At 35.1% G+C, this 17,801-nt stretch overlaps 1 protein-coding gene and 1 pseudogene across 1 annotated transcript in view; one reads left to right on the forward strand and one right to left on the reverse strand.

Annotated features, from left to right (window-relative positions):
- Nucleotides 1-17,801, reverse strand: part of UBE2E2 (ubiquitin conjugating enzyme E2 E2) — a 390,132-nt gene that overhangs the window by 62,974 nt on the left and 309,357 nt on the right. The window lies entirely within an intron of this gene.
- On the forward strand, nt 12,069-12,139 carry LOC132012591 (U2 spliceosomal RNA; annotated as a pseudogene).

Consider the following 17,801-nt stretch of genomic DNA (forward strand, 5'->3'; position numbering starts at 1 on the left):
CTATTCTAAGTGATCTCCATTTATTACATAACTTAGTCTTCACAATCACCCTATGAGGGAGGTACTATTATTATCCTCATTTATGGATAAAGAAACTGAGACACAAGTTCAGAAAAATTCGAATGTGTGTAGTTGAGGCAATTTCAATACTAAATAAAGAAGCTGTAAGAAGGAAGGAAACAAAATAAACAAACACACATGCAGCTGCGTGTGCGTCATACCCCACCCCCCACAGGAGAGAAAATAGGAAGAGAATAAAGAAATTTATGTGATTTTTAGATCTAACAGTTTGAATTCACACAGAAAAGCTAATGTTGTAGGGATTTAGTTGCTTTTTCAGACCAAGTTCTGGTAAAATGAGAATTCATGTAAAGTGTTAGGCAAAGAGAAGAAATGTTTAATGATATTCCCTATTATTATCATTGTACTTATGCCAAATGACCTGTCATCTCTGAGATTACTGAAGATAAGAAAAACCAAGTCAGTTAAAAAAAGGTAAACAAATAATATTTTAACATGACTTGAAAATTGGCACTAAGATTTATCTATCTTTGAATAATTTAAATCTCCGCATTTAGAATATCCTAGTGAGTAATCTTTAGACATCTGTGGAGAACAGATGCAATGAACCAACCTGATACTCATGATACTGTACACTATTAATAGACAGCTAGCCAGGTAGCTTATTTCAAAAGTAAAACAAGGTCGAAGTCTGACTGAGAGAATGAAGGAGTGGGTGTTGAATGATAAAATAAGAAGCTGTCTGTTACTCTGTAGTTTTTGATCATGGGAGTGCAATGACGAATGGGGTATTTAAAAATCTGTAAGACAGTTGTTACATAGCATTCCTTTTTTTTTTTTTTTTTTAAAGATTTCATTTATTTTAGAAAGAGAGGGAGAGGGAGAGCGTGTTGCCTGTGTGCAAGCAGGGGGTGGAGGCACATAGGGAGAGGGAGAGAGAGAATCTTCAAGCAGACTCCCCACTGACCATGAAGTTTCACAGAGGCTGCATTTTACAACCCTGAGATCACACTGGAGCTGAAATCAGGAGCTGGACACTCAACCAACTGAGCCACCCAGGTGCCCCAACACAGCATTCCTTCTTAAACTAACGTCTCATGCATGAAATGAATCCTTTATGGCTGATGACACTACTTATTCCTAAGTACATAGAAAGGTATGTTAACACCATGGGAGGTTTTTTATCTTTTTTTGGGGGGGGGTACATGATATGGATAGTGACCAAACCAAGAGATAAATGTATACAGGTGAAACAAAACAAAACAAGGGGCACCTGGGTGGCTCAGTGGGTTAAACCTGTGCCTTCAACTCAGGTCATGATCTCAGGGTTCTGGGATCGAGCCCCATGTTGGGCTCTCTGCTCAGCAGGAAGTCTGCTTCCCCCCCCCCACCTCTGCCTACCTCTCTGCCTACCTGTGATCTCTGTCAGTCAAATAAATAAATAAAATCTTTAAAAAACAGAACAAAAGAAACAAAAAAAGGGAAATGGAGAAAAGATGGGCAACTCAAACCACAATCTGCAGCAGGTATGCAGGAAAGGAGGGACCAGATGTACAGTCAAAGAACCAGAAATGGATGAAGAACCATTTCTGACCATGGCCCTTATTACCTCCTGGAACCCACCTTGCTGAGAAGAGCAAAGAAAGGAAAAGGTAAATGGTAAATATATAAGAGACAGTCCAAGGTAGTCACTCTTATCTTGATTCTTTGGATTGAAGTATCCTTATGAGGATGAATATATTTCTCTCATTGCAAAAAAGGGGTATATAGACTTTTACCTCATATTAAGAACTACCACCAATATATTTCTGTTTGCCCTCCAGGAAACTACTCAAGAATTACTTGCTAGTTTTGCTGAAGGAGTATCTGATATTTAGAGGGATTTCCTTTTCTTTTTCTTTTTTAAAAAGATTTTATTTATTTATTTAAAAGAAAGCGATTAAACAGGGAGAGGGGCAGAGGCAGAGGGAGATGCAGACTTCCCGCTGAGCAGGGAGCCCAATGCAGGACTCAATCCAGAATGGAAGGATCATCACCTGAGTGGAAGGCAGAATCTTAACCAACTGAGCCACCCAGGTGCCCCTAAGAGGAATTCCTTAAATTTTTTTTTTCTAAAGATAATTACGTAGGGTTTGTTTTCTTTTTAAATTTTCTTGTCTATTTATCTATTATCCTGGGCAAGTTTTTTCCTTCCTTCCCTTTCCCAATCTTCACTTGTCTACCATCTAATCTTTGCTACCATTCTGTGATTTCTAACATTATTTCTCTAGTCTCTATTTCCACTTTCTGGGTTATCTTACTTCATTCACATTTCAGAACTTCTAAAGTTTTGAATTTGCTTTCTCCCCTCCAGAATTCTATGTAAGACTACTGCCCTAAAAAGACTCAAAAGGTTAATTTCCTCTAAGGTTTTGTAAAAACACATCTGATAGAAACAAGGAAAAAGAAGTGTCAAATAGGAATGATTCAGAATTGCATGGAAAAAAATACACTGGTTTCCTAATGGAATAATACACTGGTTTCCTCAAATCTGCTGCTTGAATCTTCCATCCCTAAAAAACCATCTGAACTAGTATCTTAAATAAAAATTGTAAGCTGCTTTTTTCTTTTCCCTATAACTTGCAACATTCAACTTCATGCTATAGAAAATTGGCTGCTATGGTGTAACAACAAATACTACCTTTTTAAAGCAAACAGCTACACCATATGTGGCTTTTTAAAATAGTGCCAATTTCATTTTACAAAACTGATAACTGTACATATAGCTAAATAAAGATTTAGAAATGAATTTCTGTAGACAAGCTAGCAATGAATGTTTACTTATAAAGGGAACAAATTTATAAAAGGTTCTTAAGAATAGGATTTTATCTGATATTGATTTAAATCTCCTAGAGGGGAGAGTGGGATGAACACATATATGTGTTCAGTAAACAATGAACTGGGAAAATACAGAATATTTACATTTGAAAAAGAGGTCATATATAACACAATTAAAAGTGACAACCACCTGAGAACTTCTGATGTTTCAACAGTTATGATTAAGTGACTTTTACTGTGGGGTGGGGGGGATGGAGAAGGGGTGGGGGTGGAGGGTGCGGGGGGTGGGTAGGAGTGAATAATTGCCTGATATATAAAGTTTATAAAGAAATGTGTTATTTTGGGAGTGTCTGGGTAGCTTAGTTGGTTAAGCGTCTGCCTTTGGCTCAGGTCATGATCCTAGGGTCCTGGAATAGAGCCCCATGTCTCATGGCAGGCTCCTGTTCAGTGGGGAGCCTGCTTTACCCTCTCCCTCTTCTGCTCCCCCTGCTTGTGTTCTCACTCTCTCTCTCAAATAAATAAATGAAATCTAAAAAAAAAAGAAAAGAAATCTGTTGTTATTCAAATTTTGCTGTAAGGCAGTTTTCAAAGTCTTGTAACTAATATTTTAGACAGTAGAGATTATAAATCTCAAACACTAACTGCAGAGTTGGGATTAAGAATATTTCATAGACCCTTCAGATTAGAAAATAGAACTGACAGACATCCTAGAAGTACAACACATAATCCTACATTGTATCTACTTCAAATAAATAGTAGAAAGAATTTAAAAATTTGAGATTTCTGAGTAAAAGTGACTAACAAACTCTTTCCCCCCACACCATAAGAATATTCATGTACTTCTGTCCTAACAATATTAGGATAACTTACTTTTCTTCAAAGGCCTGAATCAGTCAGTTTTTCATGACTTTTATCCTTTTTTGGGTCAGAATTATTTAGTGATACACAGATTAAAGGCCAAAGGCAACAACCTCTTGTTTGCAGCAGAAACTAACATATCATCATAGTATGATAGTTATGCTGACCATCACCCTGACATGTTCTAAGGTCTTCAAAGATGTATGCATTCAGAGGCCCCACAACTCTTACAGATAGATGGTTTGAACTTCTTGGATGTCATAAAAGTATAAATTAAAAAGATTCATTTCTCAGGTATATATTTAGAAATTGTATCACTACTTTATAGTCACATAATGGATTATTTTTGGCTTGGTTAGGAGTAACTGTTTTTTTTCACTGACCGTAAGAATCAATTCATGAAAGATGTTAAGAATAGAAGATATAAGAACAAACCAAATATTTTATCCAAATATTAATTATTAGTACATTTCCACACTCAAAAATTTTTGAGTTGAATCTTCAGTTTGATATTACAGTGCAGGAATAGTATTTTCTTGAACACTGCTGATTGTCAAAATACACATTTGCTTACTTTATACCTAGCTTAGTGGAAGAACAAGATACAGTTATTTGTAGATACTATTGGTATAAGATACTGTTTGTTATAGAGTTATTGAGCTTTTCTTCCTCTGTAATAGTAACTGATAAAGGTAACAATGGGGCTCCTTTTCAACAATCTGTCTTAAAGATATGGTCCATAGTGATAATGCAATTTCACTGAAGTAATCTCCTAAATTAAGTTTTATGTACTGAGATGTTTTTGAATATTTTTAAGAGCAAACATAATGCTGTTACCCTGATTTATATTCTTATAGACATATAATATATATTACATATATAAATATTGGCATATATTATATTTTTAAATGTAAGACTATATTATATATGATATTTATAAATAAATTATAATATATATCACATTTAGTGTATTGCTATAAATGTGATATTTCTCTAAATTCAAGTTCCATATATGTAATAGATTATGAAGCTTAGGACATGGTTGGTAGATCAAACTTGTTTTTTCCACACTTCAAAGTTCTGCCATCCTCCATCTTGATAACTTGACATTTTCTTTTACCTATGGAAATGCTATTCATCTTTAATGGATAGTTCTTTTATGAAGCATTCCCCAGCCACTTCCAGTCATAGTACTCAATCCTTTTTTCTAAACTTCTTTACATTTAATCTTACCCTTTTGTGTGTAAATGTATATTTCTTTTTTCTTACCTAGACAGAGGGGAATCTGAGGGCAAGGCATGTGGGAGATTCTTTGCAATCTCTGTGATATCCAGCACTGCCACACATCTAATAGGGCTTGGATATATATTTAATGAGTGAATGAGTAAAGAGTAATTTTCTGTAAAAATCTTTCAGCGATCAAATGCTTGTGTTTCCTCTTCAATCCCCAAATAGGCAGTAGGAGTAAGTGTGGAAGAAGAAAAGAAAAGTTTTCTCTGAATAAATTTACTGCTTTTCTATTTGATTTGTATTTAAATTTTAATTTAATTTGGAAATTTTTAGATGTTTAATCCCAGAAATATGCTTGACATGATCAGACAGCAATTTTCGGTATTGGTTACAATCAACTCTTTTAAATAGTTACCAGTCCTCCTATAGGCCCCCAATACTTGCTCAAATATAACTCAACTCACTTGTCAGCATTTATACAAGTAAATATAACCAAGTAGGTCAGAATTTTTTTCTGAGAAGATGTATTAATGAATATGTCATGCATTTTAACCCTTTCTTCTTTGTCAAGAATTTCAAAATAATCAATTCTAAAAAAATAAACCAAGAAGATATTTATTAATGCCTATGGTCTAAACAGATCTATGTTAGGTTCTAGGGAAGATACAAAAGTATAAATATTGTTTAGTTCTTAGGAATGTTCGCTGCCAATTATAAAAAAAGTTTTGGTTTAGAACAAAGAACAAAAAGGATAAACTTTCACTTATTCAGTAGATATCTGTTAACTACTACCTTCAAAGGACTGTGTGGAACTGAAGAGAATGGGGCTAATGGATGGGAGAAGAAGCTAAAATGTACAAGTTAGGTCCTGACCCTCAGATGCCTGACCATCTAGCAGAGAAAGAAGAGAATCATACAGATAACTACGAAGAAATGTCACATGTGAGGACACAAGGCTCTAGGGTTCAGATCAGAACAGATAGTACCTGGTTGGGAAAAATCCCAGAAAGTATCAGAAGTAGGTATAGACTGAATTATGAAGGACTGGGATAAGGAGAGTTTGATGACTACCTTTTTTTCTCCTTCCCTGAAATTGTTCACCAAGAAGAAGATAGGTAACTTCAAATATGTCTACATCAAAAATTCTTTCTATGTCATGACATACTGACCTGCAGTTACTGACTTTATATATTCTCAGCTGATAGCAATGATTGTGCACAAAAGCTTAGATCTTCAGAAAAAATATACAGTGATATTAATGCATCCTGCAAAAAATGTGGAGCATGGACATGAGAGAAAGGTATGAGTAGACACTACCTCCTCAATTTCTCTATCTCTTCATTCTCCTTATTACAACTCTAGGCACTCATCATCACTAGACGAAATTATTACAATAGCCTCCTTCATGACACTTTCTCTTTGCTCTCCTTCCCTACACCATGCACCGGATCACTTCAAGGGTAATCTGTCTAGCATGCAAACACATCAACTGTCTATTGCCTGTAGGATAAATCCCTTAAGGTGGCAACATCTGTCTATCCCTGTTGGATGTACCACACAGCCCTGAAAAGGTCACACACTTGCAGTCCTCTGTGTACACTATTCTTTTTGTTAGAAATACAGATTTTTTTGGGGGGGAGGTACTGCTACCATCCTTCAAGTGCTCCTTCTCCAATGTTTCCACTGTATTGTTATCCTTAGTAGAGTTACTGGTATGTCTGTCCAAGCTCCATAAAGGCCAGGGCTGGGTCCCACCCTTTTTTTTGGGGGGGGGGTGTCTCTTTTATTCCAGAGTGGATACTAACCCCCATCTTTATCTTTTAATTGTCTTGAAATCCTACCGTTAAAATCAATTCATGGATTTAGACATATAAACCAAAAAACCACCACCACTAAAACAAAACAAAAAACAACTAAAGAAAATATGGCTTATCCAAGCAATAATGTAGCAAATTAAGAAAAAAAATCACTCCTTGGAGTAGACAGAAGTGAACTCTAACAGATGGCAATGTGAAGAGAAAGTCTTCAACTCTATTCAATTATATTAAATTTTATTTCTTTTGTTAACAAGGAGAATGATAGAATTTTTAACAAACCTCTAGAAAGGATTATTAAACAGAAGATTTGCTAGTACTTAGAAAATGATGTGGTAATCAATGTGATTAAGCATGGATATACCAAAACCAAACTATGCCATAGGTCACTCCATTTCCTTTTCAGTATGACTATTAAATTCCAGATTAAGGGAAGACATATTTGAACTCCAGCATGGTTTATGATGAACTCTATTAAAAGTCATTAAAAAGTCTTATGAAGTCAAGGCATAAACTGAGGGTCATATGCAGATTCTCTTTGAATGCTGGCGCTGTGCCAACCAGTTATATCTCTAAGGTGATTGCATCATTCTTTGTTTACCCCCATTAACAACTTCTTCCTATTCTGCTCAGGCATATACACAATCAAAACTCTTGGAAGTCTTCTTCCTTTATCACTGTCAATGGCGCTGGCCCAGTGCTAAAATAGACACAGCAGACTAATAGTCATAAATTCGACTTTGATGTATGTGGGGAAGTATTATTTATGACCAATGAGATTGTAACAAAAGTAGGGCCCAAAAGCAAACTGCACTATGGGAAACCTCACTTTGATTGTCTCCTTGGGGGCAAGAGAGAATCCCAGGCTGGGTGATAACTCAGTTTAGTAGATGTGCAATAAGCTCAAGAAGCAAATTTTAGCAGGGCGCCTGGGTGGCTCAGTGGGTTAAGCCGCTGCCTTCGGCTCAGGTCATGATCTCAGGGTCCTGGGATCGAGTCCCGCATCAGGCTCTCTGCTCAGCAGGGAGCCTGCTTCCTCCTCTCTCTCTCTCTGCCTTCCTCTCTGCCTACTTGTGATCTCTCTCTGTCAAATAAATAAAAAAAAAAAAAAAGAAGAAGCAAATTTTAGCAGATTTTGCCATACAACCAAATAAATTAAATAGGCACAAAAAAGTTCTTCAGTGGGATAATGTGTGATCAGTCCTGTGTCTGTCAACACTTTATCAATGACTTAAATGGAGATATAAAAGACATGTTTATCCAAGCTGCAGGTAATATGAAGCTGGATTGTTTACACACAAGTTAGAAACTAAGAATAAAAAGATTTAAAGAGGTCAAACTATATGTTAAAAGAAATAATACAAAGGTATCAAGAAAAAAAGAACAAGGTATATTTAGGCTCAATGCTTACAATCTTCATAAGACAGAGGAGACCTGGCCTAAATGTAGCAATACAATGCTTTTTGAATAGAAACTACTGGAAAAATGTATATAAAGAAAAGTACACAGATCATCAATATACAGCCTGATGAGTTTTTAAAAAGTCAACAAGCTCAGGGGCGCCTAGGTTGCTCAGTGGTTATGCCTCTGTCTTCTGCTCTGGTCATGATCTCCGGGTGCTGGGATCAAGCCCCACACTGGGCTCTCTGCTCAGCAGGGAGCCTACTTCCCCCTCTCTCTGCCTGCCTCTCTGTCTACTTGTGATTTCTCCTTCTCTCTGTCAAACAAATAAATAAAATTAAAAAAAAAAAAAGTCAACAAGCTCAGGTAACAAACACTGAGAACAAGATATAGAATATTGCCAGAACCTCAGAAATCTTACTTGTTTCTTCCCAATCCCAACTATCCTCCCAAATGTAACCATAATTCTGACTTTGACTTCTACATAATAGTTCTGTTTTGTAACTTACATAAATGGAATCATATAGTATATAAGTGGAATCATAGAGTATATGCTCTTTTGTATCTTCTTTTAATATGTTTATAAGATTCATATGTATTGTTCATTGTTCTATTTTTAATTTCACAAATATATATTCCACTGTATGAATACACTATAATTTATTCATTCTATTACCCACAAACTCTTCCTCAGGAATCTTGTGTTTAAATACAGTTTAAGAAGTGATAGTTGTGCAGTGTGACATAGTGGCAGCAAAGACAGAGTTTACATACTTTCTTTGCCTAAGTATGCCTTGGGAAAACAAGATCATGCATTGAACTGGCTTTCATGATATGACTTCAAATTCTGATGCTCTAAAAATGGCACAGAAAAGTGAGTATGTTCATACTACATTACTGAAGGTGGATATCTATAGGGAAAAGTACTTAGTTCTTAAATTATAGTATTTTCCTGTTTTGCAAAAATTGGCCTGTATACTTAGCCTTATTTGAACCTGCATTTAAAGATGCAAATTATTTGCTTGTAATTTTTGTTGAGAGATGGTCTGCATAAAACATAGCCTCAATACTTTATAAAATCAAGAATATACTATTTCAAACAAGATGAAAATAAAAACTCAAGTTTTTTCTTTTTTTCAAAGATTTTATTTATTTATTTGACAGACAGAGATCCAAGTAGGCAGAGAGGCAGGAAGAGAGAGGAGGAAGCAGGCTCCCTACTGAGCAAAGAACCCAATGCGGGGCTTGATCCCAGGACCCTGAGATTATGACCTGACTGAGATCAGGACCTGAACTGAAGGCAGAGGCATTAATCCACTGAGCCACCCAGGTGCCCATCAAGTTTTTTCTTTAACAAAGATTAATTTCTTGCCATTAAATTTCATGCCAATATACGCAGCACTTAATTTTAAGCATTTTAAGATAAACTGTATTACCATTCACTGTTTTAACAAAAATGTATTACTTTTTACTGGGTCTACTATATGTCCTTATGATAGACATCTTCGTAAAAAAGGACAACCCTAGGGGGACATAGGTGGCACAATTAGTTGAGCATCTAACTTGGTTTTGGCTGAAGTCATGATCTCAGGATTGTGAGATGAGCCCCACATCAGGCTCCCTGGGGCAGTCTGCTTGAGATTCTCTTTCCCTCCTTCTCTACCCCTCCCTGTTCGTTCTCTCTCTCTAAAAAAATAAATAAATAAACCTAAAAAAAAATGACCCTACCCTCTAGGTATATCTAATTCTGTGGGAGTGAATGAGAGCATGTGTGCACATACATGTACACACGTACACACACACACACACACACACACACACACACAGTCTCTCTCTTGCTCATTTTGAACTTTTCAATATGACACACCAACAAAGAAGAAACAAGATTTCAGAAGTGTTAAAGATATGAGAAAATAAATGTGTATTCACTTGCTTCATCAAATCTACTATTTGTTAGGTACTACAAGATCTTTGTTCTCATAGAGCTTAGAGTCTAGTGTGGTAGGTAGAAAATAAACTAACCAACAAAAAGTAAAAATGTCAGACTTTGAAAAGTTTCATCAAAGAAATGATCTGATGTGATAGAAAACAACCAGTGTGGAACTATCTATATAAGGTGGTCAGAAAATACACCTCTCATTAGATAATATTAAAGATGAGCTCTAAAGAATGAGGTGTTGGCCACGTGAAGAATTGTATCAAACACATCCCAGGCAAAGGGATTGGAAAAATCCTAAGGTACTTAAGATAAAAAGGAGACCAAAGAGAGGTGCAGTGTGGTGAGCCTGGTGGAGAGACCATGAGGGATTTGTAGGTCATAAGAAGTTTGGATTTTACTCTAGGTGCAGTGGGAAGTCACTAAAGATTTTAAATGGGCAGTGGCCAATCACTGACAGTGCAAAAATGAGGGCAATGTTGGAGACAGTTAAACATCCTCTTTATATAGGTATAGGTGCTAAATTCCAGAGTTTAGTGTCATCAAATTTCCATGGTTGGAAAGTAGAAAAAGCATAAGTAACTATAAGGTTTCTTTTTAATAAGAAAAAGGCTAACCTTCAGACACATGAAAAAGTGTTATTCTTACTCATAATAAGACAAATGCATATAGTTAAACACTCTTTCCTATTAGATTGTTAAAAGTCAAATATTCAGTATGCCACATAGCACTTGTGAGGAAATAGGAAAAAGGCAGGTACATACATGTAAGCTTGGAGTACAGTTTGATACAACTTCTTTGAAAACAGAGCTGGGAAAAACCTATTAAAACTGGAGAGGCATATAGCCTTTTCCCCTAGCAATCCAGTTTTAGGAAATTACCCATCACACAAATTCACTAAGACAGTATCTACAAATATTCTCAGTGAAGCACTACTTACAATGGCAAAAGATTGGAAATCATCTATACATCCATTGTCAGAAGACTGGTTCAATGATTATGTTATATTCATCCAATAAAATGCTATATAATTACAATGAAGCTGATCTACACATACAAATACAAGACAATCTTGAAGATGATAAACGAAAAGAGCAACTGTAGAAAAAAGAATGGTTTTGGAGGGGAATTAAAATGCCAGGCAATAAGAAGGAAGACTTAATTTTACTGTATATCTTTTGTGTTGTTTGAATTTTTTACTCTGTGTGTGTGTATATATTTATATAACACCTATTTAAAACTATTTAAAAATAAAATAGTCTGGAGGTGCCTATGTGGCTCAGTAGGTTAAGTTTCTGGCTTTGGCTCAGGTCATGATCTCAGGGTCCTGGGATCAAGCCCTGTGTCAGGCTCCCTGCACAACAGGGGGTCTTCTTCTCCCTCTCCCTTTGCCCCCTCTCAAATAAATAGATAAATAAATCTTTAAAAATAAATGTCTGAAGAGGGAAGTTTAGATTGATATAGGCCTACCTCAAAAAAGAAAAATCTCAATTAAAAAAATCTAACCTTACATGCAAAGGAATTTGTAAAAGAAAACAAAGCTCAAAGTTAGTAGAAGGAAATAATAAAGATCAAATCAGAGATAAAAGAAACAGAATTAAAAAAAATAGAAAAGATTAATGAAACTAAGAGCAAGTTCTTTGAAAAGAGAAATGAATAAATCTTTACCCAGATTAATCAAGGAAAAAAAGAGAGAACTCAAAGTGAGAAATAGAAGAGAAGTTATAACCAACACCACAGAAATACACAGGATTATAAGACTTCTACAAAAAAAAAAAAATCACACACCAACAAAGTGGATGAACTAGAAGAAATGCATAAATTCCTAGAAATATGCATCTTCTAAGACTAAATCAGAAACAAATAGAAAATCTGAACAGACTGATAACTAATGACAAAATTGAACTGGTAATCATAAAAACAAAAGTCCAGGACCATATGGATTCACAGGTGAATTTTATCAAACACTTAAAAAAAGTTAATACTTACTTATCGCTTCTCGGCCTTTTGGCTAAGATCAAGTGTAGTAAAAAAAGTTAATACTTATATCTCACAAACTATTCCAAAAAATAGAAGATGAAGGACTGTTTCCCAATTCATCCCATGAAGCCAGTATTATTTTGATACCAATACTAAATAAAGACAGTACAAAAAATTTAAAATTATAGATGAAGATTCCTGATGAACACAGACACAAAAGTCCTCAACAAAATATGAGCAAACCAAATTTAACAATACTTTAAAAGGATCATTCACCATGGTTAAGTGGGATCTATTCCAGGGATGTAAGGATGCTTCAACATTCACAAATCAATCAATGTGATATACCACATTAACAAAATGAAGGATAAAAATCACATGGTCATCTGACTAGATGCAGAAAAAGTATTGGACATAATTTAACATCCATTCATGATAAAAACTTTCAAGAAAATGAGTATAGAGGGAACATAGCTCAACATAATGAAGGTAATCTATGACAAACCAGAACTACCATCATACTCAATAGTTAAAAGCTTTATTAAAGCTCTACGAGTAGGAAAAAGACAAGGATGTTCACTCTTACCACTTTTATTCAACATAGTACTGGAAGTCCTAGCTATAGTCATCAGACCAAAAAAAAAAAAAAAAAAGAAAAGAAAAGAAAAGAAATTAAAGGCATCTATATCGTTAAGGAAGTAAAACTGTCACTATTCGCAGATGTCGTGAAACTATATATAGAAAACTCTAAGGACTTTGCCAGAAAACTATTAGAACTAATAAATGAATTCAGTAAAATACAAAGTTAATATACAGAAATCTGTTTAATTTCTGTACACTAATAACAAAGCAGCAGAAAGAGATAGTAAGAAAAATAATCCCATTTATAATCGCATCAAAAAAATAAAATACCTAAGAAAAAGTTTAACCAAGAAGGTGAAAAACTTGTACTCTGAAAATAATAAGACACTGATAAAAGAAACTGAAGATGACACAAATAAATGGAACAGATACATCATGACTGTGGGTTGAAAAGAATACTGCTAAAATGTCCCTACTGCCCAAAGCAATCTACAGATTCAATGCAATCCCTATCAAAAAATACCAATAGTAATTTTTACAGACTAGAAAAAAATTCTAAAATTTATATGGAACCACAAAAGTCCCTGAACAATCAAAGCAATCTTGAGAAAAAAGAACAAAGATGGAGGTAACACAATCCCAGACTTTAAGATATACTATAAAGCTATAGTAATCAAAATGTTATAGTACAAAAATAGACATATGTATCAATGGAAGAAGACAGAAAGCCCTGAAATAAACCCATGCTTATACAGTCAACTAATCTACAACAAAGAAGGGAAGAATATAGAATGAGGAAAAGAAAGTCTCTTCAACAAATGGTGCTGGGAAAACTGGACAGCTACATACAAAAGAATGAAACTCGGCCACTTTCTTATACCATGCACAAAAATAAACTCAGAATGGATTAAAGACCTAAATGTGACACCTGAAATCACAAAAATGCTAACAGAAAACAAGCAATAAGCTCTTGGATGTTGGCCTTAGCAACTTATTTATGGATATGCTTCTAAAAGTAAGGGAAACAAATGCAAAAATATATTACTATACACTGGGACTATTCCAAAAAATATATTACTATATACTGGGACTATTCCAAAATAAAAAGCTTTTGCACATGAAGGAAACCATCAACAAAACAACAAAAAAGAAACCTAGGGGCGCCTGGGTGGCTCAGTGGGTTAAAGCCTCTGCCTTCGGCTCAGGTCATTATCCCAGGGTCCTGGGATCAAGCCCCGCATCGGGCTCTCTGCTCCACAAGAAGCCTGCTTCCTCCCCCCTCTCTCTCTCTGCTTGCCTCTCTGCCTACTTGTGATTTCTCTCTCTTTGTCAAATAAATAAAATCTTAAAAAAAAAAAAAAAAGAAACCTATGAAATGGAAGAAGATATTTTCAAATTATATACTCAATAAAGGGTTAATACCCAAAATATATAAAGAACTCCTACAACTCAACACCAAAAACACAAATGACCTGATTTAAAGAAAATGGGCAGAAGACCTGAATAGACATTTTTTCAAAGAAGACATACACATGGCTAATAGACACATGAAAAGATGCTTGACATCACTCATCATCAAAAAATGCACATCAAAACCAGAATGAGCTATCACACTAGTAAGAATGGCTTCTAACAAAAAGATAAAAAAATGTGTTGCCGAGGATGTGGAGAAAAGGGAATTCAGGTTCATACACTTTTGTGGAAATAAAAACTGATGCAACCACTGTGGGAAACAGTATGGAGGTTTTTCAAAAAATTAAAATAGGAATATCAATATGACCCAGTAATTCTACTACTAAGTATTTATCCAAAGAAAATGAAAACACTAATTCAAAAAGATATATGCACCACTATGTCTACTGCAGCATTATTTACAATAGCCAAGTTATGGAGTCAACCCATCGACATATGAATGGATAATGAGATATATATATTGACATAGTTATATGTATCTATAGATCTTCATATATAATGGAATATTACTCAGCCATTAAAAAGAATGAAATCTTGCCATTTGTGATAACGTGAATGGGGTATTACATAAGGGTATTACAGTAACCTAGGGGTATTACAGTAAAGTGAGATAAGTTAGACTGAGAAAGACAACTGCCATATGACATCACTTATATGTGAAATCTTAAAAACAAAGCAAATTAATGAGTGAACTCTTAAGTACAGAAAAAAAACTGGTGGTTGCCAGAGGGGTGGAGAGTGGGCAGATGAGCAAAATATGCAAAGGGGATTAAGAGGTAAAAACTTCCACTCATAAAATAAATAAGTCAGCGGGATGAAAGATACAGCATAGAGAATATAGTCAATAACACTGTGGTATCTTTGTATAGATACAGATAGTGACTACACTTATGGTGAGCATTTTGTAATATATATAAATGTTGAATTACTATGGTGTACACCCGACACTAATATTGTAATGTCAAGTGTAATTCAATTAAAAAAAAGAAACAGTTGGTTTTAAAAGCAAACTACTATGGAAGAGAGATGTTTTAAAGTGAGAAAGGCAGAATAAATGTGGAAATGAAGAAAACAGCTGCAAAAATTTGAAATAAACATATTGCTTTATGTATTATTTCCTTGTATTAACTATTGTTTTATATAATCTATACAGATAGAGTTTAAAATAAATTAGTGGCCATGTGTAGGAGAAATAAAAATATATAATATACCACACATATATACTTTTATATTTGCAGATGACAAAGCAAAAAACCTTATTTAACCTAATTCTCTAAAAAACAAAAGAAAAATGGACGTTTCCCATCAATTACAGAAAAGACTATAAGGGGCCTTCTAAAGTATGGCTGTTGGCGATAAACCAATTGCTGATTTTTTTTAGCAAAGATCGCTTCACTATAAAGGGCTGGGGCAGCTAGAATGGAAATCAGGAGGCCAGGAGTTCTAATCCTGACCCTGGCACTTATTAGCTATGTGATCCTAATTACAGTACTTAACAGTTTCAGTTTCCTTGATAATGAAACCTACCTCTCAAAGTGAGAGGATTAAGTGAGATAATGAATGTAAAATTACAGTATAATGTTTGCATAAAATATAGGCACTAAAAAAATACAGTAATGTCTAATACACAGCTCTCCATAACGACCAAAATGTCAGCAGAATTTGAAGCTGAAACAAAAGGCTCAAGGAGAGCTGGAAGAAGGTCATTTAATCCATTCCCTTGCAGAGTAATTATTTTGATTTATTTTAGTCCTTATTTAGGCACTTGTGGGAAGAGTAATTTATTTGACTTGGTATAATTGTTCATGCTTTTATGATTTATTAACAGATGAGTCTTTTTAAAATAAGAATGTGATATTTTGTGAGGCATTATTATGTACTCTTGCATGGAGAATAACCTCCAATCCCCAAACACCGAGCACATAATGAAAAAGAGAAAATGTGAGTTTTGTTAATCTATTCAATTAACAGTCTTTCCTTTGGGGAGCCCATTCTGGAAATTTTTAGCTCCAAAAACTCAGTTTTGGTTTAAAATTGCATATTTCTGTGGGTGAGGTCATTTATTCTAGAGTTTTAATCCCCAAACCTGTATCTTTAGTTCACATCACTCACTTGAATTCCAGACCTGTAAAGCATCCTAATGAACATTTCCCACCCAAATGTCCTGTAGGTTCCTCATAAGAAACATGTCCCTGCCACCCTTTCTGGCCTTGGTTACTCAGAGTAGAAACTGAAGAATTGTCATAGATGTCTCTAAATAGTTACCAGTCGATACCAATACTACTGCTAAAATAGGACTTCTCTAAACAAACAAAAAGCAGAATCAGACTTATGATACAGAAAACAAACTGATGGATGGCAGAAGGAAGAGGTATAAGAGATAGGCAAGATGGGTGAAGGGGAGTTCAAGACACAGTCTTCCAGTTATGAAATGAATAAGCCACGGGAATAAAGGCACAGCACAGGGAATGTAAGAGCATTGTATGGTGACAGATGGCAGCTACACTTTTGGTAAGCATAGTCTCATGTATAAAGAAGCTGAATTACTATATTGTATACCTGAAACTAACATAATATTGTGTGTCAACTACACTCAATTAAAACAAAAACAAAAACTCTGTTTCTCAACCACGGGTGATCTCCCAAGGGTCTCCAGAGGACATATGACAATATCTGGAGACATTTCTGTTTGTCACAAACTGGGGGGCTGAGAGTGGAGGAGAAAGCCTATTCTTGGCACCAAGTGAGCAGAAGCCAGGGATGCAGCAATTCATCCTACTTTGCAAAGGATCTCCCTCCACAAGTGAATTATCTTGTCCAAAATATCAATCATGCTGAAACTGAGAAAACTTGTTCTATCATTTCTTGAATGTAAACTCTGCAAAAAGAGGCATTTCTGTATGTTCAGTATTTGGATGGATGCTGCATAGTACACACATATTTACTGAATAAAGGGATTAAAAAAAAGAATTCATATATCATTCCCCTTGTCTTTATCCCTGAAGCACAGTCTTCATTGTTTCTAGCATGGACTTGTATTAGCCCCTGCCTGTTCTCCTTGTCTACATGGTCCCTGGAGCTGTATCTTATTGATCTTTATATATCAAGGCCTAGAAAGCAGTAAGGGTTCAATAAATCTTTGCTTTATAAATTAACCTTAATATAGACATTTTAAATAGCAACTAATAAGAACTTACAGGAATCTTTGGCAAGTTTCTGCTAAACTACTGAAACCATAAGATAAATGTATCTGATTGCTTAGAATAGTTATACCTGTATGAATTAGTGTAGCTATCTGATGGTAGGTTTATTTTATTCACAATCTCGAACTTTTGTATGACTTCGTTCCTCCTCATTTTCTCCATGGGAAGACCTGCATAATACTTGCAAAGGCCAGCTGATAATATCTTTCCCTTAACTCAGTGACAAGCTATGATTACATGCTGACTCTGATCTTGGCCAACTGGGTACTGAGAACATTCCTTTCTTCCTGCCTAATTTTTCCTTGGACCTGTTTAAGCAAATCTCTAAGAGGCTGCTATCTTATCAAGAGATCCAGATCCAACTCTATGGAAAAAAAGAAAATCAAGGAAACTTGACCATTTGCCATAAAGGAGTTGATATTTGGCTGGTAGTCTTGAAAATTAACTCAGACCTCCTGGTTCTATGCAACCTTGAACACAACGGCA

The sequence above is a fragment of the Mustela nigripes genome, chromosome 2 (genome assembly GCF_022355385.1).
Source record: "Mustela nigripes isolate SB6536 chromosome 2, MUSNIG.SB6536, whole genome shotgun sequence".
NCBI lineage: Eukaryota > Metazoa > Chordata > Mammalia > Carnivora > Mustelidae > Mustela > Mustela nigripes.